General features: G+C 42.6%; 1 pseudogene; it reads right to left on the bottom strand.

The window, feature by feature from the left end:
- Positions 1-4,128: 4,128 nt before the first annotated feature.
- LOC117526036 lies at positions 4,129-26,358 on the bottom strand (annotated as a pseudogene).
- Positions 26,359-26,917: the final 559 nt, after the last annotated feature.

The raw sequence follows: 26,917 nt of genomic DNA, 5'->3' as shown, positions 1-26,917 counted from the left end.
TAATGACAGCCATCTCCCCAATGCCTTTACCTGACATGCAGCCCCATATCATCAATGACTGTAGAAATTTACATGTTCTCTTCAGGCAGTCATCTTTATAAATCTCATTGGAAAGGCACCAAACAAAAGTTCCAGCATCATCACCTTGCCCAATGCAGATTCGAGATTCATCACTGAATATGACTTTCATCCAGTCATCCACAGTCCACAATTGCTTTTCCTTAGCCCATTGTAACCTTGTTTTTTCTGTTTAGGTGTTAATGATGCCTTTCGTTTAGCTTTTCTGTATGTAAATCCCATTTCCTTTAGGCGGTTTCTTACAGTTCGGTCACAGACGTTGACTCGTTTCCTCCCATTCGTTCCTCATTTGTTTTGTTGTACATTTTTCTATTTTTGAGACATATTGCTTTAAGTTTTCTGTCTTGACGCTTTGATGTCTTCCTTGGTCTACCAGTATGTTTGCCTTTAACAACCTTCCCATGTTGTTTGTATTTGGTCCAGAGTTTAGACACAGCTGTGAACAACCAACATCTTTTGCAACATTGCGTGATGATTTACTCTCTTTTAAGAGTTTGATAATCCTCTCCTTTGTTTCAATTGACATCTCTCGTGTTGGAGCCATGATTCATGTCAGTCCACTTGGTGCAACAGCTCTCCAAGGTGTGATCACTCCTTTTTAGATGCAGACTAACGAGCAGATCTGATATGATGCAGGTGTTAGTTTTGGGGATGAAAATTTACAGGGTGATTCCATAGTTTTTTCCTCAGAATTGAGTGATTCCATATTTTTTTCCTTTGCTTGGTCTAAAAAAAAGTAACCGTTACTGACTGCCACAATCTTTTTTTCCTGATTTCTTATAGTGTTTCTTAAAGCCAGAAAGTTGCCATTTGAAATGACTTTAGTTTTGTGTCATGTCTGTGATCTGCTTTTTTTCTACAAAATTAAACAACTGAATGAACATCCTCCGAGGCCGGTGATTCCATAATTATTGCCAGGGGTTGGAATTACCAAAATACAAACAGTTTGTTAAATGCCTGACCAGAGAAGGGAGCACGTTAGATCGTTACACGACAGTGAGCGGCGCCTACCGCGCGGTGGCCCGTGCAGCTTTGGGACTCTCAGATCACGTGATGGTCCACTTGATCCCCACGTACAGACAGAGACTTAAACTCTCTAAACCTGTTGTGAGGACGTCTAAAGTGGGGAGCAATGAAGCTGTAGAGGAGCTACGCGCGTGCTTGGCCACCACGGATTGGGATATGTTTGAGGCTTCAACAGTCTAGATGACTACACGGACACTGTGACGTCATATATTCATTTCTGTGAAGACAGCATCATCCCACAGCGTACCAGGGTGAGATATAACAATGACAAGCCCTGGTTCACACCTAAACTCCAGCAGCTCCATCAGCAGAAAGAGGTGGCTTTCAGAGAAGGAGACAGAGACAACTATAGAGGTGCAAAGTACAGATTTAGCAAGGAGGTGGCAAAGGCTAAATCCATGTACAGTTCACGTCTGCAGCAAAGGTTCTCTGCCAATGACTCGGCCTCTGTGTGGAGGGGGCTGAAAGAGATCACCAACTACAAGTCCAAAGCACCTCGTTCTATTGACGACCTGAAGCTGGCCAACGACCTGAACATCTTCTATTCACGCTTTGAAGACAAGGACTCACACCTCCCCACCCCCCACACAACTGGATATTCAAACACTCTGGACCACCCCCCTCTCACTGCTGCCCTCCCCACTCCCCCCGTTGCCCTCTCGGTCCAAGAGGAGGACGTGAGGAGACATTTCAAAATGCTGAATCCACGTAAGGCCCCGGGCCCAGACTGTGTCTCTCCTGCCACCCTGAGACACTGCGCTGATGAGCTGGCCTGTCTTCACAGGGATCTTCAACACCTCCCTGGAGTCATGCCATGTTCCAGTCTGTTTCAAGTCCTCAATCATAGTTCCAGTCCCCAAGAAACCACACGTCACTGGACTTAATGACTACCGTCCTGTGGCTCTCACGTCTGTAGTCATGAAGACCTTCGAACGCCTGGTTTTATCCCACCTGAAGTCCATCACCGACCCCCTCCTGGACCCCCTGCAGTTTGCCTACAGAGCCAACAGGTCTGTAGATGACGCCATAAACCTGGCCCTGCACTCCATCCTGCAGCACCTGGACTCCCCAGGAACCTACGCTAGGATCCTGTTTGTGGACTTCAGCTCTGCATTCAACACCATCCTTCCAGCTTTGCTCCAGGACAAGCTTTCTCTGCTCCACGTGCCCAACTCCACCTGCAGGTGGATCACAGACTTCCTGACGGACCAGAGTCAGCGTGTGAGGCTGGGAAAAAATGTCTCGAACACTCGGGCTCTCAGCACAGGATCTCCACAGGGCTGTGTCCTTTCCCCTCTGCTCTTCTCCCTCTACACTAACTGCTGCATCTCCAGCCACGACTCTGTAAAGCTCATAAAGTTTGGGGACGACACCACCCTCATCGGACTCATTTCGGATGGGGATGAGTCTGCCTACAGGAGGGAGGTGGACCGGCTGGTGACCTGGTGCAGCAGCAACAACTTGGAGCTCAACGCCCAGAAAACAGTGGAGATGATCATGGACTTCAGGAAAGCCACAGCCCCCCCCGCCCCACCAGCCCCATCACCACTGTGTACTGTCACCGCTTCCTTGGCACCACCATCACCCAGGACCTCAAGTGGGAGTCAACATCAGCTCCCTCATCAAGAGTCCAGGACTCTGGGCCGAGCAGGTCGGATCACAGCTGACCCTTCTCACCCTGCACACGGTCTATTCAAACCACTCCCCTCGGGCAGGAGGCTACAGTCCATCCGGACCAGAACCTCCCACCATAAGAACAGTTTCTTCCCCTCTGCCGTTAGACTTATGAACTCCTCATAACTCAGTCCCCTTAAGCTTAACTCTGTCACTTTATCACGGGTCACTTTAGACAATGTACTTTGGTTTTTAATTGCACTCCTCCCACTGCACTGTTTTTTGTTTCTGTTTTTCTGTTGCACACAGCCTTTCATATTTCTTTTTTTTTTTATCTTATTTTGACACGTTATATTTTCTCTCTTCTTAATGTTGCACCATTGTACCGAAGCAAATTCCTAGTCTGTGAATCCTGTTCACTGGCAATGGCAATAAACTTCTTCTGATTCTGATTGTGTCCTTTGGCCCGCTGGTGCTGGTTGAGATTCTATGATGGCCGACTGATGGGATTCCAGTACAGGTTACTTCCAAAGCCAAGGCTGGTTTAGAGCTGGGTGGCCTGGGATGATGCAGCGCAGTGTTGCCCAAGGACATGGATAAAGTGACCAGGAATCGAACCCAGGTCTATATACACTGCTCGTTCTCCCGCTGAACTACCTGCTCTACATCCATCAGCTACAGCTTCAAAAAATTTCTGATTCTACTCCCCAAAGGGAACAGCTGAGGCTTTGAGTACTGCATCATTTAGAGTCAAGATACTCGCTTTAAAATCAAATTTAGACCACATATCATCAAGCAACACCAGAAATCCCCTTCAAGAGAGCTACTTTGGCAAGCAATTTAAAGTTCTCGAGCGTATACATCTTCAAGCAAATGGATTTCATTTACCTTCCTACACAGAACGCCAACAAAGTTGGGTACAAAACTATACAGACCGTGACAATTTTTATATTTTTGCTTCGACAACACCGCAATGAAGTCAAGACTAAAGACATCCTGATTGTAGTGCAGACTTCTGGGTTTATTTCAAAGGGTTTAACAAAAAACAGCACAACCATTAAGCAATTAGCCATTTTTATAGAGTCGCCATTTTTATGATCTAAAGTAACGAGACAAACTAAATATTCTAAACATGACAATTACTGCAAACACATTGATAAAAATTCTCTGCAGTCAATGACTGCCCGAAGTCTGTAACCCAGGGACAAAACCAGTTGCTCAGATTCATCTCGCTTTGCCAAGCCTTTATTGGAGCCTTTTTCAACTGAGCACGCCAACCGCTTTGGCAGTATCTGTCTGAATCAGAGCAGATAGTTTAGTCCTTTAAGTTTCAGAATTTGTCATGCTACTTCCACTACCACACACATCAATAAAATTAGTGACCCATTTCAACTTGCGGAACCTGTGACAAAAAGGTGAAAAATGGGTGCATGACGCTTAATATTTCATGTTGCTGTATCCAGAGTAGGAACCACGGCCACGTCCTCCGAAACCCTGGTACATCTCCTGCTCGCTGCCCATGGAGGACTGATAAGAACTGCGGCCACGTCCTCCAAAGCCCTGGTACATCTCCTGCTCACTGCCCATGGAGGACTGATAAGAACCGCGGCCACGTCCTCCAAAGCCCTGGTACATCTCCTGCTCACTGCCCATGGAGGATTGATAGGACCCCCTACCACGTCCTCCAAAGCCCTTGTACATCTCTTCTTCGCTGCCCATGGAGGACTGATGGGAGCCACGTCCACGTCCACGTCCTCCAAAGCCCTGGTACATCTCGTCTTCAGTGCCCATGGATGACTGATAGGAACCACGTCCGCGCCCTCCAAAACCCTGGTACATGTCCTGCTCATTGCCCGTGGAGGACTGATTTCTCCAATCTGCAACAAGAAATCAAATCAGAAGTGTTGCTTGTACTCCCATTTAAATGGAATTTTGTGTTCATTTAAAAACTGGGATGGATGACTTTGGTCTATGGCCTTTTCAGACTGCCACGCTCACTCATAGGTGGTTTGAAATGAGATTAAATTGCATTTTTTACAAATACAATTTGGTCTTTAACGCTCTGATCAGATTCCGGGTGCATTTTGTTACGTCTGTGCCATGCAAAGCTCAAGGGTGGAGCTAGCGTTATGTGGGAAGAGCTGCAGTAAGAAATGCACTCTCTCCCCAACATACATAGCCATCATCACTTCATTCTCTCTCTGCTCCAATCAGTTTTCACCTTGATACAATAAAATCTCACACAACTGTCTCCAAATAAATAAACAAACAAACAAACATTCATCATGAGGTGTGTTTGTAGGGAGGTGCTGTTAGGGGAGAACCATTAGACTGTGTGTATAACAACCAATGTGGATTATACAAGCAAAATGACGACTGCAAGACAAGACACACAGATTGGATCTGTTCACTTGCTATCATAATGTCAATGAGATCTGATTTGAATCAGATGTGCAATAAATCTGATTTGAACTGGCAGTCTGAAGAATGCCTTTTACCCACACACTATTACACTACTACATTTAAAGTGGGTGAATACTTGTGTAATTCAGAATTAGGATCACATGGCTAAGGACAGAAATATTTGCAAAATACATAAAGGTTTTGTGCCATAAAATAGGCATGTTTTTAGTCTTTCATCCAAAGAAAAGTCACCACCAAAGTAGGTGTGTTGATTTTTGTTACTGGGGTTACACTGATTTTATTGTCATATAATTGTGGATAACCCAAAACCTACTCCCCACACAGAGAACAGATGGAGCTACATTTGTATACAGTTTAATGAAGAAAGTGTCTTGTAGTTTTAAATCAAATTTAGACCATGTTGCAGATATGTTTTTCTTTCAAATTAAAGGTCATACTTCAAAACAATTGCATGATGAGTTTTCAAATTCATGTGCCACAAAACAAAACCCAACAGCAGAAATATTTTTATAAGGGCAACATGGCAAATATGACTGTCCTTTATTCAGTACACTGTGAAACAGTACCACTATGTGTTGCATCTACTTTTACCTTGCACTTCCTCACCATAACTACTATTGTAGACTTGGCCTCCGGTCACAGAACTTGGGTAAGCTGTGCTGTACATCGAGTAGTCTGTTTTGCCCTGACTGCCAGCGCCACCACCTGTCTGAGGACCCTGATTCATCATCATCATCTTTGTATCCATGTAGCCATAGCTGTAGGGTTCCTCCTCTTCAAGGGAAGAGGCCATGGGCTGACGTCTTCCCCCCTTTTGGTTGCTGGTGCTGGGTGGGCAGGAGTACAAGCTACTCTCTGTGTAGAACTTGCGATAACCACCCATGTTGGTTTCGCCGATGGAGCCAAACTCTCCAGCCATGCTGTTGTCGTCATTATCAGCAAACATCTTACCTGAAGAACAGACAAGAATCACTGCTAATTAAAGTGTTTCTGCAACTTTAAACCATTAATTTTCATTCTTAATGTGAATAAGACATGGTTTATAACCAGAAAATAAATAATCTCAAAGCATAAAATCCACTTTTTTACTGCACTACTATGCCACTTGCACACTTAGGTCAAACAGAAATACCTCAGCTGCCACTATTTGCCTTGACTGTCTGCACTATTTCAATTTTCGCTGCCACTTGTCACAGTGAACAGTGTGCTCTTAGTTCTTCATTGCAAAAAAATTTTTTGTGGGATGGTGCTTAACCAATCAGCTGCACCTGAACATCACCAAAACCAAGGAAATGGTGGTCGACTTCAGGAGATCTACCCCGCCTTCGGTGCCTGTCTCTATTGAGGGAGAGAATGTTGGAGACAGTCTGCACCTACAAGAACTTAGGGGTGCACCTCGACAATAAACTGGACTGGTCTACAAACTCAGATGCACTCTACAAGAAGGGCCAAAGCAGGCTCTACTTCCTCAGAAGGCTGAGGTCCTTCAATGTCTGCAACCGACTTCTGCTGATGTTCTACCAGTCTGTCATGGCCAGCGTGCTCTTCTATGCTGTGGCGTGCTGGGGTGGTAGCATTAGGAAGAGAGACGCTGGACGTCTGGACAGACTGGTGAGGAAGGCAGGTTCGGTGGTGGGCATGAAGCTTGAGACTCTCACTTCAACAGCTGAGAACAGAACCCTGAAGAGACTGGACTCTATAATGGACAATCAGAAACACCCCCTTCACACCATCTTCACTAACCAGCTGAGTCTGTTTAGCCACAGACTCCGTGCTCTCTCCTGCAGGACCCCATGTCCTCCAGTTATTCAAGGATGCTAAGTTTTCACTACAAGACACTAGAACAGTTTTTACCCCACTATTTTTCACTACCAGGGACGGTTGCACTACCTCTACCTCAACTCACAGGATATGTTTTTGCACAACTGCTTTTTTTTTTTCCTCCCCTTGACCTTGACCTGTGTTAATGCTTGTTGTGTATATGTGTGTCTTGAAATGTCAATGTGGGCATTATGTGTATTTGTTTAAGCTACTTGACACCTTAATTTCCCCCTGGGAATCAATAAAGTTACTCTATCACCTTCTTACTTATTATTGTTTACTTGAATGGTAGATATGTTGTCTTACTGACTACCTTACTGTAAGGAATATTTCACGACGGGATGGTGGGAAACGTAATTTCGATTGCTTTGTATGTCTGGTACATGTGAAGAATTGACAATAAAGCTGACTTTTGAAATAAGTCTTTTTAATGACCTAAAGAGACAAAAAAACCTCAAGAGATAAAAACAGCTTCTTTCTGTCTGCAGCTAGACTTACAGTGAGGAAAATAAGTATTTGAACACCCTGCGGTTTTGCAAGTTCTCCCACTTAGAAATCATGGAGGGGTCTGAAATTTTCATCTTCAGTGCATGTCCACTGTGAGAGACATAATAATAATAATAATAAAAATAATAATAATAATAATCTGGAAATCACAATGTATGATTTTTAAAAATAATTTATTTGTATGTTACTGCTGCAAATAAGTATTTGATCCCCTACCATCCAGCAAGAATTCTGGCTCACACAGACCTGTTAATTTTTCTTTAAGAAGCCCTCTTATTCTGCACTCTTTACCTGTATTAATTGGACCTGTTTGAACTTGTTACCTGTATAAAAGACACCTGTTCACACACTCAATCACACTCCAACCTGTCCACCATAGCCAAGACCAAAGAGCTGTCTAAGGACACCAGGGACAAAACTGTAGACCTGCAGAAGGCTGGGGTGGACTACAGGACAACAGACAAGCAGCTTGGTAGAAGACAACAACTGTTATGATTATTTATTAGAAAGTGGAAGAAACACAAGATGACTGTCAATCTCCCTCGGTCTGGGATTCCATGCAAGATCTCACTTTGTGGGGTAAGGATGATTCTGAGAAAGCTCAGAACTACACATGAGGACCTGGTCAATGACCTGAAGAGAGCTGGGACCACAGTCACAAAGATTACATTAGTAACACATGATGCTGTCATGCTTTAAAATTCTGCAGGGCAGCAAGGTCCCCCTGCTCAAGCCAGCACATGTCCAGGTCAGTTTGAAGTTCACCAGTGACCATCTGGATGATCCAGAGGAGGCATGGGAGAAGGTCATGTGGTCAGATGAGACCAGAATAGAGCTTTTTGGAATCAACTCCACTTACCATGTTTAGAGGATGAGAACGACCCCAAGAAAACCATCCCAACCCTGAAGCATGGGGGTGGAAACATCATACTCTGGGGGTGCTCTTCTGCAAAGGGGACAGGACAACTGCACCGTATTGAAGTGAGGATGGATGGGGTTATGTATTGCGAGATTTTGGCAAACAACCTCCTTTCCTCCGTAAGAGCACTGAAGATGGGTCATGGCTTGGTCTTCCAGCATGACAATGACCCCAAACACATAGCCAGGGCAACTAAGGAGGGGCTCCGTAAGAAGCATTTCAAGGTCCTGGAGTGGCCTGGCCAGTCTACAGCCCTGAACTCAATAGAAAATCATTGGAGGGAGCTGAAACTCCAAACCTGAAAGATCTAGAGAATATCTGTGTGGAGGAGTGGACCAAAATCCCTTCTGCAGTGTGTGAAAATCTGGTGGAAAAACTACAGGAAACATTTGACCTCTGTAATTGTAAACAAAGGCTACTGTACAAAATATTAACATTGATTTTCACAGGTGTTCAAATACTTATTTGGAGCAGTAACATACAAATAAATTCTTAAAAAAAAGAAAAGAAAGAAAAATCATACATTGTGATTTCCGAATTTTTTCTTTTAGATTATGTCTCTCACAGTGGACATGCACCTAAGATGAATCACAGGGAGTTCAAATACTTATTTTCCTCACTGTATAAAGTACAGACTGATCATCCCTGCACTGAAAGGTACTGTACGCCTGCATGCCTTTGCATAGCCCCATTCCACATGGATGCTTAAGATGAAAAAAAAAAAAGACAGCAACTACTCGCGGCGAAGCGGAAAGGGGGGGTCTGGGGGGGGTTTAACAACAATAATTTACAAATATAGCTAACTCATGCAAAAAATATAATTATTGATTTAGTTTGTTTTTGATTGGGCTCAAAGACTAGGCAATTAAAATCTCAACATTCAAAGGACTAGTTAACTTCATAATGCTTTCAGACTAGAGACTAGATAATTGCTTTCAGACTAGATAAAGATACATAACATAATACTGATGAGATTCTGCTTAGGATCAATTCACTTTTGTATGCCATCAAAGATGACACTACCATGTATACATACTATTATAGTAAATACATATACAGTCAGCCTATTTGTCTGCTCTGAACACTGACATGGCATCTAATCAGTCATTCTATACCGATCCAGATTCAGGAACAAAAGAAATCTATCATTTCGACACACTTCGTTAACACCGCTGGGTTTCCCATGTGCCAAAAAGAATGAAAATAAACATTTTCTTGAAAATGTGCGTGGAGAGCCTGAATGTGTACTACAATAAATGTTTCTTCTCAATGCTCAATGCATATTGTTTTGGATTGAACAGGGAGAAATAAAAGTTGTAGTACTGTAGTGGAGAATACAGAAGGGGGGAAGCTTTTGAAAATTCAAGCTAAAAATTGGCCATTCTAGGGGTAGCCAAAGGGGAAAAGCCAGATACGACAGCCCACGTCCCTTCATCATGTCCAGAAGGCTGAGGAAGTTTGTTGAGTGGGCAATCTCATTCTGGGTTACCAGTACATGGCCCTCAGTGAGGCAGTCGGAGTCCGTGGACATTTTTAAGTCAAGACATAAACCCTATTTTTATTCTCTTTCTTATGAGTAGTTTTAATTTTGTTATGTTTTATCTTTTACTTCTGTTTTTAATTGGGTATTTGAATTTTTTTTTATCTCTATTTATTTATTTTTATTTTTTTTATGTTGAACAGTTCTGTGTGAGGCACCTTGAGATGGCTTTTGTTGTATTTTGGCGCTTTATGAGTATAAGCTGATTAAATTGAAATTGAACAACATTTTATTGAGTTTTAAAGTAAATAAATATGAAATTGGTTACTGGATCCTTAAGCTCTGGACATAATAAACTCTACATGGTGGATCCTTGATCTCTGGACATGAACAGAAATAAAATCTGTGAGTTTTTGTCAAAAGCATTTCCTTTCAGACATTATTATTGGCATGAATGTCTTTCCATATATGAGCTGAGCTCTTGCAGCTGTGCTGCAGGTCAGGTTTATAAAGAATGCTGGACGTCTCATTTTGGGAGGAAAAAATGTTTTAGTCGATTGTAGTTTATTGTCTGTATTGCAACGTTTGTAAGAGGTGTCATTTTATTTAAAGCGGCGATTCGTTTTGAAGTTATTAATTCCGAGCGGACTGTCTCTGCAGAGAGCTGTGCAGCGTTTAAAGCTGTGACAAAACGGAGGACGATTCTTGTTTCTCGACTGCAACAAGACAAGAGTCCCAGTTAGTGACTTTAATCCACACAAAAATGACTCATGATATTTTAATGGCTTTCAGAGGGGTTAAGAAGCGGACTTGCCGCTTCTGAAGAGCAGTGAATCAAAGAGCCACGAGCCACTAAAACGAAGCATTGCTTCGATTCACACTTCAAACTGGAGTCACGCTGCAGAAACAGTTGATTACGCTGTATTGGAAACCGTAACGGTCCAAAATTATAGCATAACGGGCCGTAACGCAAGTTTGCACTAGCTAGAACCCTGAACACACCACTATTTTATGATAAATTTCTCAGCGATTTGGAGTTTTTCCTCTAAAATACCATTTCACGGATTTGAGGAAATAAAAATTGTTTTCTAGTTCTTTTAGACGGCAAGATTTTGCAAAAAGATGGAAATCCGTCCAAAGATGGCGAATAAGCATCCATGCATTCCACTATGTTATACTCATTTGACAGTGAACATAGTTTTGCCTCTTTGACTCTCTTTCATCTTACAAAAGTATTTGTTTCCATTGCTTTATATTGTTTATGCACCAATTACCGTATTTTCTGCACCATAAGGCGCACCGGATTATAAGGCACGCCCTCAATTAGCGGGTACTTAACCCTTACAAAAGGCGCACCGGATTATAAGGCGCAGCCTCAATTAGTGGGTACTTAACCCTTACAAAAGGCGCACCGGATTATAAGGCGCGGCCTCAATGAGTGGGTACTTAACCCTTACAAAAGGCGCACCGGATTATAAGGCGCGGCCTCAATTAGCGGGTACTTAACCCTTACAAAAGGCGCACGCTAAAACATATAGTCTACAAAAAAAAAAAAAGGTCACGGAAGCAAAACGGTGAGTTTATTTGAACTTTTAAACAACTTTGAACTACCGGTATTTAACAATATGGTACTCACATTATTTTTTATTATGGTTCTGTCTCAAATCCATTGAAGTCATCTTCTGTGTCTGAATTGAACAGCTGGTCTTCTAGCTGTGGCCACCTCGCTTTGTTTCTGCGGAAACTCCGTTTGGTCTTTTTAACTTGGCGCAGTTCATTTTCTTGTTTCCTCTCGCAGCTGCTCTATTCCCATGAACAACCGCGTAACTGATAGCCTGCAGTTTGAATTGTGCCTCGTAAGCATGTCTCTTCGCTGGCGCCATTTTCAGGGGTCCTTAGACAAACAAATGTTTTGCAGGATACCTGTAGTATACGGTAACTACCGGAGAAGTGGCGGAGGTAAGTGTAGGTACCACAGACTCACGGACTCTTCTCTGATTGGTTTATCGCTGGCAGCGTATGTACTCTTCGCTACTAGCGTACGTACTTTACATATTACGTAATGTTCTCCGATTGGTTTATCGCTGCCAGGGTACGTACTCTATGCTACTAGAATACGTACTTTACGTAGTATTTTTTCCTCTTCTTTTTATTGTTGTTTGTGGACCAATGACACCAGATGAAATTTATTTGTATGCGAAAACTTACTTGGCAATAAATTCTATTCTGAAATCCGATTCTAATACGAGTTTAATTTGCAACTTTAACTTGCACAATTTTGAAGGTAATGGAAACCTGCCTAATAACACAAACTTTCAAATTAAAAATCTTTACTGGACAACTGGTGTTGCTTTGCCATTAAATGCTTTAATTGTGAAGTGTTTTTGAGAAGATGATTTTATCTGACATACTATTTTATAATTTTTTATATGTTAAGCCTGTGGTGATCTGGTGACCTATCCAGGGTCTACCTAACCTTACATTCAATGCATGCAGAGATGGGCTTTGGTACCTTCAGAAATCCTGAACAGGGAAAGTATGTCAGGATTTTTCCACGAACACAACATTGCCAGAGAATGTTGTGTGTGTCTCTCTGTCTCCCACACAAAACCCCCAGTTATATAAATAAAGATCCAGAATCCAGAAAAAAAGCAGATACGATAACCTGAGCCAAAGCCAATCTCATTGTAACTTTTAGAAATTAGTTTAATTTCTGCAAAAGTGCACCAAGTGAACTGTTGCAAACTTAAAGTGCACCGGAGAGTTTTGTGATATCAACTGGCATTTCATTAATGGGTGTGTGGCAGAACTTGGGATGGGGGGGTGGCAGCTCCACAACATGATAACAGACCAACACTAGGTCCTGTTTTATCTTTGTGACAACAAACAAACAGTTAAAGTACCGGTTTCAAACTGATTCCAGTAAGGGGACGAATGCAGGTTTTCATTTTCACCAACTCCATCAGCTGCTGACTTCTTTAATAAACTCCTCCCCTTTCTGGAACCACTCTGAGTCCACTGATATTGAGTATGGAGATGCTTACACCGGCTATAACTGGATGCTGTTGTAGGTCTATCGCGGTTCCTGTCCCAGCCTCTGTCACGATCCCAGCCACGGTCAGAAGGAATGTCACGGTACCTGGGCTCCGGAGGAATGTCAGGGTACCTAGACTCTGGACGGATGTCACGGTACCTGGACTCTGGACGGACGTCCTCATACCGGCGGTACGTGGGAATGTCACGGTACCTGGTGTATGTGGGAACGTCACGGTGCCTGGAGTCTGGAGAAATGCTGCGGAATCTGGAGTCTGGAGAAAAGCCACGGTACCTGGAGTCCAAAGGAATGCCATGGGAAGAACCAAACTTTGGAAATTCCTGTTCCACAGGAAGAGATAAAGGAGTTACACAAAGATCAAATGTTCTCAGACAGATCATGTAATTAATCACGACATTCGGCTTTGTCGCTGTAAGCAAGATTCTTTGCAAGCATGATGTTATTTAATAGCTTAAATGTATAACTCGACATCACACCACTTGAAAAGCAAATCAACAAGAGTCTATTCCAGCTTCTGAAAATGTGCAGAGAAGTAAGAACAGACTCACTGTTTGTATGGAGTTGATGTATTTCATAGCTTCAGTTATTACAGCCGGATGCTTTTAAAGGGAATGATTCAAAGTGTCTTCCTCAAACACACCAACATAAAGGAGCAGTCACAGTCACCCACATTATCATTCATTAACTAATAAATTACTTTTTACTAAAAACAAATAAACCATTCTGGAAAGTCCACCCAGCATCCTTTAACCTTAAAGGACCACACAGCCCATCTGGATCCCTTGGAGATGTTCATGTATCCATTCCCGGACTTGTCTGAGGAAAACTGGCAATAAAATTGACTATTTACAAATATTATACCAAAGGGGCTGATGACTTATGCAACCCAAAACTTTGGGTTTTATATTTTTTATTAATTTATATCAAGTTGAAGAAATTTGCTTTCAGTTTGAGTTTAAGATAATTTTAGAAATTTTTATATTGAAAAGCCTGATTTGCTTTTTGTATTTGAAATGGCATAAGGAAAGTAAAATGCGTGAAATACCAAGGGGCCGAATACTATACATATATATATATATATATATATATATGTGTGTGTGTGTGTGTGTGTGAGACACTAGATTACGTACCACATCAGTGTACTTGCGTCTCTTCTTCTGAGCAGGTTTCTTCTCAACCTCGGCATCCTCTTCTTCTTCTTCGTCATCATCATCCTCTGGGAACATAGCCTCCAATGCAGCGAGCGCAGCGTGAGCCTTTGCTTCTTTCTTATTTGAGCCGGTTCCACTGAACGTGTGCCCATCAACCTCCACCTGGGGGAGGGACAGAAGGAGAGACAAAAAAAGTCTTCACCATGCGACTCCTCTAACATGCACACACAAGCATGCCTGTTTGCATTTACTGTCAACTCATGTAGAATGAGAGCACACGTGCAACAAAGTTCCGCTCAATATGAAACCATGGTAGTACCATAGACCTGTATACGAGTACTATAGAGCGCAGTCACAATATGACGTGTGCCGGCAGGAAGGCGTGGTCATCATTTTCACACCAGGCAACTCAGGGCTAGTGTGCACCAAGTAGCTCATAAATCTTAGTCAAAAAACAGCTGAAAAATGCCGGTGTCGCAGATGGAACGGTCCCCCCTAAAAATTGGTCGACCTGCCTTTACTGCGCATGCGTCATTTGGGACCACAGCAGCACGTCTGAGTCTGACTCTCTTCACCCAAAGCGATCAAATGGATAAATGTGATTATTAACCATCAGATGACAAAGTAAAACCCCTTAAATCATTCTAAAGTCAGTTTTAAGCAGAAACGAGGCAAGAACTGGTGAGTCAGTATTGACGCTTTGAAATGATGGACGCGCAGTGAAGGCTGCAGCAGCAGCTCGTCCGGCTGCTGAGCTCTTCATCACTTCCTCTGTCTTTTATTATGAAATAATGCTGATGATGACTGAAGCAGGTTGAAGCAGAAACAAGGTGAATCAGTGAACCGTGGCTGATGCACAGAAATGACACATGCGCAGTGAAGGCAGGAGGGACCGTTCAGTCTGCAACACTGGAAAGGTGCACATGTTGGCAATGCCACAACGGGAGGAAGAAGGGAGACAACATTTCCTTCCATAAGTAAGTAGCTTTGGTATTCTTGTTACCTTCTCTGTAACTGCTGGGTGAGAAACTGGTGCATCTTGCAGAGCATCATGCCTGTGCAATGCATGAATGTGAAGTTGTATACCATGTATATACAATATTGCCTGGCAGTGCCTAGAATAAAATGTGACTCATGAATAAATCATCTGCAAAAGAATTGATTATTGGATTTTACTGTACCTTCTGAAGGGCCTGTACCCATTCTGATCAGGGTTCTCGTCAGTGCAGTTGAGCGTAGGGGGGGCCCTATGCTGTGATTTGGACCCCTACTCTGTAATTCAACCACCGTAGGGGGGCTTTTCTTTTTCTATTTTTAAAGGACATGTTACACTTTAAGTCCCAGTCAGCAACATAAAGTATTCATGATTAGAAGTTTATCTGCGCACATGCGGTAATAATTACTGGTCGCTGATGTATTTTGTCCCTCTTTCTCTGTGATTCAGCAGATGCATTTCCACCGGAAATTTATCTACAAGTCTCGCAATTAGCGTGTGTTTGTTGTTTTTTGCTTTTTGCAGTCACCATATTTGTGAAATGTCATGTGTTCCAGAAAAAGCAAAAAATTAAAAAAGCGAAACACTCAGTCAAAAAGCACAAGAAGTGACAGACTTCATCCTGCTCTGAGCTTTTTCAGCGACTGTTTGTCAGTCAGGCCGGACGAAGCTGAAGGGGCTCACAACGCCACACCAGCTGGTCAGAGAGAGCTAGCAGCCAGTCAGGCAGTAATCCAACAGCCGGTGTGATCTGCCATTTATGCCGGCAGTAACTACCTATTGTGTCTACGCAACACGGAGCCCCGGCTCAGCAGCACTGTGAGATCAAACCCACAAACTGTTCAGTCAACAGAAAATACACCGTACCAGCTGAAGTACTGGTTCATACACAGAAATCTAAATAAGAATCAATCTTTATGCTTCACTATCTAATTAAAATGCAAATTTCCACTCGGTCAAGGGTAGAGAGACACAAAACAAAACACCTGAATTCCTGACAAAACAATTTGTATTTGTGCAATGACTCACCTCCATGACAAAGCATTTTTGATGTGAGCCTCCTGATTCAGAAATGAGTTCATACTTCAGGCTGCGTCGTTTCTCATTCAGTTCCATCACTGGGTTCTTACCCTTCTTGGTCAAAATAGGACCAAAGCTGCCCTGTACACAGCAGATGGACAAACAGCTTAGCCCCTTAAATGTAATGACTATAGTTCTTTATTTCTCCTGAGGAAACAGAATATTGTCACAGCAACACCACCAGCAAACAGGCAGGAACTCTGGAACATACCGCATTTAAGGTGGTAGAGGCCGCAGTTGCAGTGGATGCCTGTACATCATCACCAGTTTCTGGGGTGACAGCCAGTCCAAGGTCTTGCAGAACCTGTAACAAGTCAGAGCCATAAAGTAGTTGGAGGGATTCAAGCAATAACGAAATCCAGTCTAAGATTGAATTCATGATCACTGGTGAAGTTAAAAATGAGTATATTCATACTGCTTTTCCCATTTTCACTTGGAGTTGCCACAGCAGATGAATGGATCTACATGTTGATTTGGCACAAATTTGGAAACAAGCACATAAACCGCTTGGACCCCCACACTGCTAGTCAGTGAAGTTCAAAGTCAAAGTGTCTTTATTTGTCTCCCTAAGGAGAGATTTGCCTTGGACAGGGTCTGCTACACAACAACACATCCAGTTCATAGCACCTATACATCAAAAACAACACAGTAAGTCAAAAGATAAAATATAAATACACAACATTATTAACATCTTTGTGCAAATTCCACAATACATAACCTTATACTATCTTCCCTGAACTATCTGCTGATTTATGAGCTTCACTGATAATGGAATAAATGAGTGTTTATATCGATTATATTTACAAAGAGGAACCCTGTACCTCCTTCCTGAGTTAAGTAAAATGTATTCAGAGTGCAGTACATGAGACGCATCTGTTAAAATATTGTCAGCACATCAGAGAACTGCCTGTTCAAACAACTCTTGGGGAGTCACAGGTACCACCATACCCATGATTTTGCCAGCTATCTTAATCAGATTTAATATTTGAGTTTTGATTTAACCATTAAATTACAAAACCAGCTAGTAATACCATACCGTAACACGGACTCAATCATTGCTCTGTAGAAAATCAGCATAATATTCCTACATACACCAAACAGTCGGAGTTGACGAAGAAGGTGCATGCGCTGGTGGATTCGGGCACAAACGCTTGACACTTGCATGTGCCAGCTTAAGTTGTTATCAATGTAAACCCCCAGATATTTATACGAATCCACCTGTTCAATGTTACGTCCATGTATGGTGACCACACTACGGTCTCCAACAGCCCGAGGGTCCACCAACATCTCCACTGTTTTAGTAGTTATTAATCTGCAATTGATGGACATCACACCAGTTCACAAACCTGTCCACTCCAGATTTGTGACAACTTGAATTAGTACTAGTGTTTAGCAGACTGAGTATTACAGTGTCATCTGAAAATTTAACAACATACTGGTTTGGCTGATAGCTGATGCAGTCATTGGTACACAGTGTAAATAAAAAAGGTGAACTAACACAGCCCTGAGGGGCACCAGTGCTACTTAATGCAATATCAGAGCAGACAGAATTGACCTTCACATGCTGTGACCTGTTTGTCAAAAAAGAATGATACCACTTAATTAAAAAAGGGTTCACATTCAGCAGAATCATTTTTTGAAAAAGGATATGCGACCGGATACAGTTAAAATAGCAGAACTAAAATCTATAAAAACTAATTTGGCATATCAGAGGAACTCTCAAGATTGTTTAAAACCAAGTCATTATAGTTAAAATGGCATCACTCGTACTTCCGCTTCCTTTTGTACACAAACTGATACTGATCCAAGTGTTGGCTCCACCTCTACAGTAACTCCTGAATTAACAGTTCTCCAATGCTTTCATTACATTAGAGGTTAGGGGCCACTGGCCGAAAATCATTATTCACTGGGGGTGTGATTTCTTGGGGACTGGATAATAACTGATCTCTTCCAAAGCTCAGGTACTGAATAAGTATCAATAGAGAGCGGGAAGAGTTGATGCCAAGCTGGAGTGAGCTCCTCTGCAATATTTTAAAAGAAAAGCAGACATATTGTCTGGCCCTGTGGCCTTATAAGTATACATTGATTTAAAAACTTGAGTAACTGATTGTGGGTCAATTAAAATTCTGTCCTCATGCAAATGACACCTAATCTCTTAAAATTTCCCTGCACTCTTCCTGGTTATCACTCTCAAAACGCAAATAAAAATCATTTAGCTCATTGGCTTTTGCAAATTCATTATTGTCAATTACAGGTTTCCTTTTGTGTCCACGTTTGTCATGCCCCGAACAGAATCCCACAGTCTCCTGTTTGCTCTGGAAAGGTCCCGTTCTGCGCACTCCTTATGCTGCAGTCGAGCATCTCTCATCTTCTGGTTCAGGTCTTTTTGTGCGACCCTAACCCCTGCAATGTCCCTTGATTTAAAAGCTGCATTCTTCCTATTATTACATTCCCGTATTTCCCGTGTGACATACGATTTATTATTTGGGCATTTCTTAATAATCTTTTGGGGAATGATTGAGTCAACACAGAAAGAGATGTAACCAGTAATTGCCTCTGTGGCATTGTTGATATCCGCGTTTTGGAAAAAAATGTCCCAATCTGTACACAAGTAACATCCTTTCAGCTCCTCTATCTTGTCAGCAGACCACAGTTTGACAGAGTGGACCTCAGGTTTACTAGATTTAAACGCTGATCAATAGGTGGCGAGAAGCTGGACTACATTATGGTCCAAATTGCCAAAGGGGGAGGGGGGGGTGTCTGACTCTGGCTGTGTAGGCATCTCTTATGCTAAGTTAGAAACTAAACCTATCTTTTAAGACTGGACACACACATTTTCAGAAATGTGTACACTAATGGGGGGCACACCCAATAAATACATTTTCAAATCATCAGTAGGGGCAATATAATCATAAACAGTTTTCTAATTTTGATGAAATCTTTTCCCCATCCTACACCTGGCATCTTTTCCCCCCCTCACTATGTAACTACTTGCTACTTTAAAGACAAAGTACATGCCAGCTATTATTGTACTCTACTAGGCTGTATTGCATATAACAGAGAAGAGTTTTTAATATATTTGTGTAAAGCTGCAATATATTGAAAAAACAGTGCAGCTAAAATGAAAAACACTAAACCCCTTTTCTAGCCAACATACGTACACAAAGCAACACTCAGGAGGCAAAATTACAAAATAAGTAGAGATTTATTTATTTACCACTGGACAAAGTGCATTTTCTGTTTAAGCCATGACCCAGATTTTGTCATCACTTGTGTACAAAAAATAGTAAATCAGATAAGTTCCATACTCAGGGTATGACTGGCCACTCGGCAGCTCATTCAATGTGAAATGGTGACTGATATTTTCACACAGGTAATCAAAAATATAGACAGACTAGCATGTTGCCTGTGGGGATCCACGGGCTTGAGATTGGGTAGTGTTTATAAAATAGGTAGCTGACATTTTTCAAGGGTGGTATTAAATTATGCAAAGTTTCTACAATGAGTTGGAATATGTGTGATTCCAGAATGTTTTTAGAACCTTAGACCTCAACAGTTTTTAGAACTCAACCCTTTCATTTCCTGTTAATTATGTAATTTTTAATGTTAATTTACTGTCTTAATGTATTTATAAATTCTTTAGGTTGTTGTTATCATATACACACTATTGTTATTATTATTTTATGTTTACTTCTATTTTGTCATTTGATTTTTAAATGGACCACAATGGAAAAAAGTGTTTTCAATTTCTTGTGTCATTCATGTATTTTTAACTTATTTACAATTATATTATGTACTTACACTGAACTTACTAAATAAAATCCGACACACATTCACATTTTTAATATATAGATGATTTACCGCCCCCCTGCTGGATTGGAGTGTGAGTCCAGAATGTAAATATCAGTGTCCATTGTTCAGTGTTGATAGCTCATATATGTAGCTTCTCTAAAAATATTAGTCCTATCAACATTCGGCTTTGGCGCCGTTCATCCTTGACCCAAAGAGCAAATGTTAGGTTCCCCAGTTTGTGCATGATTAAAACTGCACACACAGCCGTTTGTCTTTTCTGTATTCTGCTGTATGCAGATAGTTTGAATTTGACAGAGACGGTGGCAGAAGACATTAAAAATACTACACATTTCACTCATTGTGCCAACATAACACTTAAAGACCCTTTTCCACTACACAGAAGTAGCACTCCTTGGCCTCGACTCGGTTCTACTCAATCTGGTTCCAGGTGCGCCCTTTTTCCACTACAATAAGAATTGTAATAAAAACCTCCAAAAAACTTCAGTCTCTGTATGATAATAATTCCCCAGAGTTTCAGTTATCTTTTCACTTTGCATAAAAGTTATGTTTCTTTCAAAATGATCCTCCAACAAATCACACAATTGGAAACACAACGTAGGCCAAAGCGACCAAGATAACTGAAACTTTGGGGAAAGTTCCCCAAAGTTTCAGTTCTCCTCACTTATGGAACTGGATTCTTCAATAAAAATAAAATGGCGGCATGTAAAGAGAGAGAGAGAAAAAAAAAAAAAAAATCACAGTAATGGCACTAAATTAGTCAAATGTACACGTTTGTTGCAATGCTGACTTTAAGCGTTTTTCTGTCAGAAGTTAATACTTTAAAGCGCAGCACGGCCTTAGCTAGCTCGCTAGTTAGCAATCAGCTAGCTCACTGTGCCCGCATACATGAGACAACAATGTTACTTTAACACAAGTTAAGACTCAAAATTTCGTTTGTTAATGTGCACTTCCCACCAATGGGATAAGTAACATTAAACGTGCTTTCCAGCAGACTACGTCAAAGTCACAAAAACACTTACGGTCCGTCGCTGTCACCAAAGCCTTGGCCAAGTTGCGGTCATCCTGCCTCCCGCTGGTTGCCGGCCCGGTGTCAGTAAACAGCGTTCCTATGGTCGCACTGTTTCCAGCCCTTACGGCCGACCTACTCTGGCTGTTGTGGTCCTGTAATCACTTTTAAAACTTTTTCAGCTGTTCTGTGCTGCTGTAATGTCCGGTACACGTGACGGCCAAAGACTGGGAGATGTTCTCATTTCAGATCGCTTCATCCACCTCTCTGTATCTCTCCTCCGCCACCAAACACAGACACGTACACAACTCATCCACGGACCACAGTGTGGTTGTGTGTGAGTAAAAAAAAAAAACTCGCCGTCAAACGAAGAAAAGGACGGTCGCTATAAAACTGCTGCAAGTATTTAAAAATGGCGGGTTGATTATCGTCTCAGACGGCGCGCTCATGACTCGTCCAGTGACGACATTCTCTGACCAATCAGTGGCCAGCAGCCTGTTGACGTCACATTTTAGTATCGGCTCGGCTCGCTTGGAACTGCTCCTGAGCATGTACCCAGTACTAACCCTAATGAAAAGCAATAATAAAAAATAAAAGTTTAGAGTCAAGCTGAGTAGTGCAACTTTTGTGTAGTGGAAAAGGGCCTTTTGTCACTCATGGTGACAGCAACATAACACTTATCTAAACTGACTAACCTACTGAACCAGAAAAACACAATAAATCAGTAACTAACTAACATGAACCACAATACATTTAAAAACCCCAAATCCCCAAACTCCCATGGTGCATTGCAGCACAACATCCATTGTTTATTTTTTTTAGCTAAAATTCCTCATTTCTCCCAAAATATTTTGTCCTATAAAACTTTTCGTTTTTGCAGCATTCACCCTTAAACCCAAAATACATAAGCCTACCAAACAGCAAATATCAGCTCTACCCCGGTTTTTGCGTGATCGAAGCCACACACATGCATGCACGCACACAGAGGCCACTTGTCAATTATAATATAGAGATACCAGATTTGGGCCCATAACATGAAAATAAAACAAGCTTTGTCCTGTCGTCGATATAAACCTGCATATTGTAAAAGGATGTATCGAGTTACAATAAAAAAAATTAAAAGGTACTTGCCTTGTTGGCCACATTCAGTTTAGCGGCTCGTTTGGAAGATCCCGTGCCTCAAATATTTTGCCTTTGAACTCCACAGCCATCGTGAAGATTGGTTCTGACTGGACCCGACTGTGATACAAGTATGTATTCCAAACCGGGTCTGTACTGGTATAAAAGCCATCCACAGGATTTGGGGATAAGTCGTCCGCAACTGAAAAGAAATGCAAAAGCAAGAATGGAGGTCACAAAGTCTTCTAAAGAAATTTTTATATCAGAAAGATCTAATGAAGATAATAATCTGAATTCTGACTGCCCTCCTCCGTTAGGAGGTATTAATGCTCACACATCAGCACCCTGCAGATGGATGAGTTTCCGGTGCACCAGTTACAAATAACATACAAAACTAAGCAAAAAGCCAAAAGGAAGTCAAGTAGAAACCCAAGACTAATACCAAGGTCTTCAATATGCATTACTAACATGATCTCTTCTGGTAGAACTGCTGGTACTTCAAAAGCTTTCTCTGTTTGCTGCTGAGTTGAATGTCCTGGTCTTCTTCGCCCTCCACCTCCTTGAATATCTCTTCATTGACTGAGGAAAGTATCTGGAAGGTGCTATCTGGGCTGCACAAAAACAGAAGCCTGAGAATGGAACTATTTATCAATTACAAGGGAAAAAGACGTGAATCATTAGGTACCTGTAGCCTCTTGGCTGCTGATTCTTGGCGGCCTCTGTTCCGTCTCATATTTTGAGGTCAATCCCCAACACTTTGCAGAACTGTCCAAAGGAAATCAGCCTCAAGGTGTGCTGGAGAACATCCGACAAAATGATTAGTGTAGGGGAATTAAGATTGCAGCTGTGCTTGCAATGCATTACCAGTCAAATCTTACCTGAGCGCTCTTTGTGATGTCTTCACATTCCTGCGGTGTTAGATGTGCAGCGGCGTCATATCTTCCTCCTCAGATGGATCTTTAATTCCAGGGCCCATCTTGGTACAGGTGCAAATTAAGCAGATGATTAATGTAAGGAGGTACACAAACACAAAACCGATTTTTACGGCTGAAAGACATGTCTCACCATCCAAAAGGACTCCACAGGCAATGGACTCCAAAACCCTACAGAAAATATCACCCGGTCCCAGTGGTTTCTCAGCTGACACAATGCTGTTCTGGACCAGCAATTCAAGTGGCTATGTGACCGTTAGAGCAGAGAAGTAGTAAAGACTCAATGAACAGCCATAAATATCACACAGGAAGATGCACAACTGAGGTTAATAAACGTATGCAACAGGGGGCCTCACCCATCCACCAATGGTGTCCATGTAGAATTATGTTTACAAAAGTCTGTCAATACCCGGATCACGACAGCAGCGTATTTCAGGTCTTTGACGTTGACCTGTACACACAAACACAGTTAACTTCAGTCAGCTGAGCTGCCCCTCTTACAGGGCTTCAACTCTTTGTTGTCTGGATTTCACAAAAGGACCAACACAGAAGGCTCCAAATAAGAGCCGTGTCTACACAACAGACTATGCGAAAGTTGTTATGACCAATATGAGGAGAAAAAAAAAAGTCTCATTGACAGAACTTTCCGATTAAAAACTTTGTGTGTGGAAGACACTGGGAGATTTACCCTGTCATGTACTTGACTCAAAGACAGATCATGAAATTGGTTTTAAAAATATCACAACAGTAATCAGGAAGACTAGCAAGACAGTTGTAAACTGATGTAAATAGCAACAATTTATCTAATCTGTAACTGGTATGGATCGTCGGTATACTTCAAAAGATTTCAAACTTGTGAGGGGACAAGGGCTTCGTTCAAAAACTCCAGCTGTAGTTAAGGAGTCCTTTGTTTGGGGTGGGGGGGTTCATTGCGTAGTCTGATCCCCCGACCCCAATTACAACTGAGATCACACAACTGATGAAAACATAAGAAGGCTGGCTTGTAGAGCAAAGGATGATGCTGCGCAAGGGGCCAAAGTTCATATTCCCACCTTAGAGTTCATCTTAGTGCCTTTTGACTTTTGGAGTTACCGGAGCCATAAAAGTATTTAAAAGTGTAAGAACAGCTCTTCCAAGATTTTAAAGTTTCAACAATCATTTCAACAATCATTTAGAGAATTCACTGTTCAACCTTAGATACAAATAAGGACATGAATGCAAACCTGGAACCACTTGGCAGTGGCGGAGAGACGCCAAGGCAGTTTGGCATTTCTGCCTGTCCAGAACATCCGGCGGATCGTTGACAGTTTGCGTGTCTATTGACGAGGTGGAGTAAGAAGAAAAGGTACAGTTTGACCAAGGGGGTTGGCTCTGTCTTGCAATTCAGGGAGCAGCAGCTTTCCACAAACCACCAGCACCAGGGAAACGGGGTCACAGTACCTATTATATAAGTCTTTGGTCCCAAGAAGTCTGACTGAAACTATGTACAAGTATTACAAATCAATACACCCATAAAAATGCAGTTTTTTTTTTAATATTACATAGGTATGTTTACTGTATCTGGCCTGGGTAAGATAAAAATAAATTTCCCCCGTTCCCTCAGCACTCGGCTTGGGTTGGCTGCTGAGCCTCCCTCCTGAGACAGTGTGTCCAGTTGGTCAAAGGGTCCAGCGTCCCTAAAAAACTTGACAAACTAGAAGGTAATCAGTTGTAATTACAAGCATGTAGAGAATCTTCACGTCTGGTCCATACTGCAGCAAAACTGATGGATGCCCTGAACAAAATGTGTAATGGACCCATACTAGCTTTAGGCAATTTTAGCACATTTTCTACAGTACACCCTTACTCTAAACTATTCCAAACACGACTGTGGCTGACGTCATTTTGCACAAAACTGTGGCCTCAGATATAGCAAGCCACATTCCAAAACGAAAATCTGGAAATGATTAGTAGTACTATGCCTGAAGTTCCACACCCAATTTGAGGTACACCTCACAAGTTTTCTTTGTGCATGTTCACACAGTTGAGGACAGCCTGCTCTAGTCCAATAAACCTGTCGTGCCATGAAACCTGTCTATTAACTGACTGTGAACTTGATGTTCATCTCCCAACTTGTCCAAAGCAGACTGGCTGAAAAACTCATCATTCAGATGTTATAATAAAAAGGTGTGAGCCTGCTTATGATCCATTATTTAGTGCTTTAATTTCTACAAAATTTCCTAAAATCAAACAGTTCATACAAACAAAGTTCATATTCCCAACCATCATTTAATGCTCCAGAAATAGCCAAGTAAACTGTCAGCATGTTTAACTAAAGGGTTCTCAATCATAGACCTCAGGGACATCCACCACAACCGGTTTTCCAGCTGTTCCTGCTTTACTCACAGCTAATTAATCAGGTGCGTTTGCACCATCTGACATCTGGGAGACACTTGGCTTTGCCAATTTGGTGTGGGTAGAACAGGGATAGATCATGTGCTGGGTCATCAGTCCCTGAGGACCATGTTGAGAACAGCTGGTGTACCTGATCATCTGAAACTATTATTTTTGACATTATTAATTATCCAGCACTAAAGTGCAGTGCAGCAAATGCAGTAGAATATGCAGTAAAACCAGTATGGATCTTGACATGGGATTTGAACAGACACCCCCAGACCTTCCAATGAACTCCCTGCAACTTAAAATCAATATAGCATGTGCCGATTCACATGAAACCTCTAAATCAACCACGAACCAGCTTTTTCCATAGACAAGTGTAACTGACAGGATGTTTCTCTACAGGCAGAATTAAAAATTTTTGCGTTTTCAGTTTTGCTGCAGCTGACACCAAATGTACTGCACATCTTGAGAACAAAGTACATGCAATACGCGCTTAAGTTGTCATTCTTGAAAACTATTTACACATGGAAAACAGCTCAGCAAAAAAAAAAAAAAAAAGTTTTTATTTTTAAATGACTGAGGCACTGTAACCAATTTATGTCAAACGACGAGTGAAGTGAAGCGAGTGAAGAGCCAGTGTTCATTGGCTCTTCACTGGCTTCAGCCTGAGAAAGTCCAAACACCACTAACATGAGAAGAGACTTTGGCAAAATTCTGGATTGTTACATGTCAGCAGAGCAGTACATGGTCTGTACACAGACACACGATGTACAGGACATGGCCCGTGGCTGCTGCGATTATGGACCAACATACGCACCTTGCTGCAAAGCCATGCCTTCTTCTTTGCAGGGCGAAACCCTCTTCCTGGGGAGCCGCGCCCTCTTCCTGGGGAGCCGGCCATCCCTCCAGCAGCTCTGTGCCCTCCCAGCAGCTCTGTGCCCCTCCTGCGCAGCAGCCCATCCTGCTAGCCGCTCCCTCCTGCGAGCCCGCGCCCTCCTCCTGCTGAGCGCGACCCTCCTCCTGCTGAGCCGCGCCCTCCTCCTGCTGAGCCGCGCCTCCTCCTGCTGAGCCGCGCCATCCTCCTGCTGATGCCGCGCCCTCCTCCGCTGAGCCGCGCCCTCCTCCTGCTGAGCCGCGCCCTCCTCCTGCTGAGCCGCGCCATCTTCTGCTGGGCCGCGCCATCTTCCTGCTGGGCCGCGCCATCTTCCTGCTGGGCCGCGCCATCTTCCTGCTGGGCCGCGCCATCTTCCTGCTGGGGCCGCGCCATCTTCCTGCTGGCCGCGCCATCTTCCTGCTGGGCTGCCCACTCTTCCTGCTGGGTTGCCCACTCTTCCTGCTGGGCTGCCCACGCTTGCTGCTGAGTAGCCCACTCTTGCTGCAGAGTTGCCCACTCCCCCTCCTTACTGAAAAGTTCTGATGTCATGTTTAAAATCAGATGCAGGGAAACTCCTTTCATGCTTGTCACAACAACTGCTCCATCCTCGATACGCTGGGTCACGGCATATTTGACCATGTCCTG

This window comes from Thalassophryne amazonica, chromosome 15, assembly GCF_902500255.1.
Source record: "Thalassophryne amazonica chromosome 15, fThaAma1.1, whole genome shotgun sequence".
Lineage (NCBI taxonomy): Eukaryota > Metazoa > Chordata > Actinopteri > Batrachoidiformes > Batrachoididae > Thalassophryne > Thalassophryne amazonica.
Note: the sequence above shows the minus strand (reverse complement) of the source record. Positions and strands in the feature narration are given on the sequence as shown.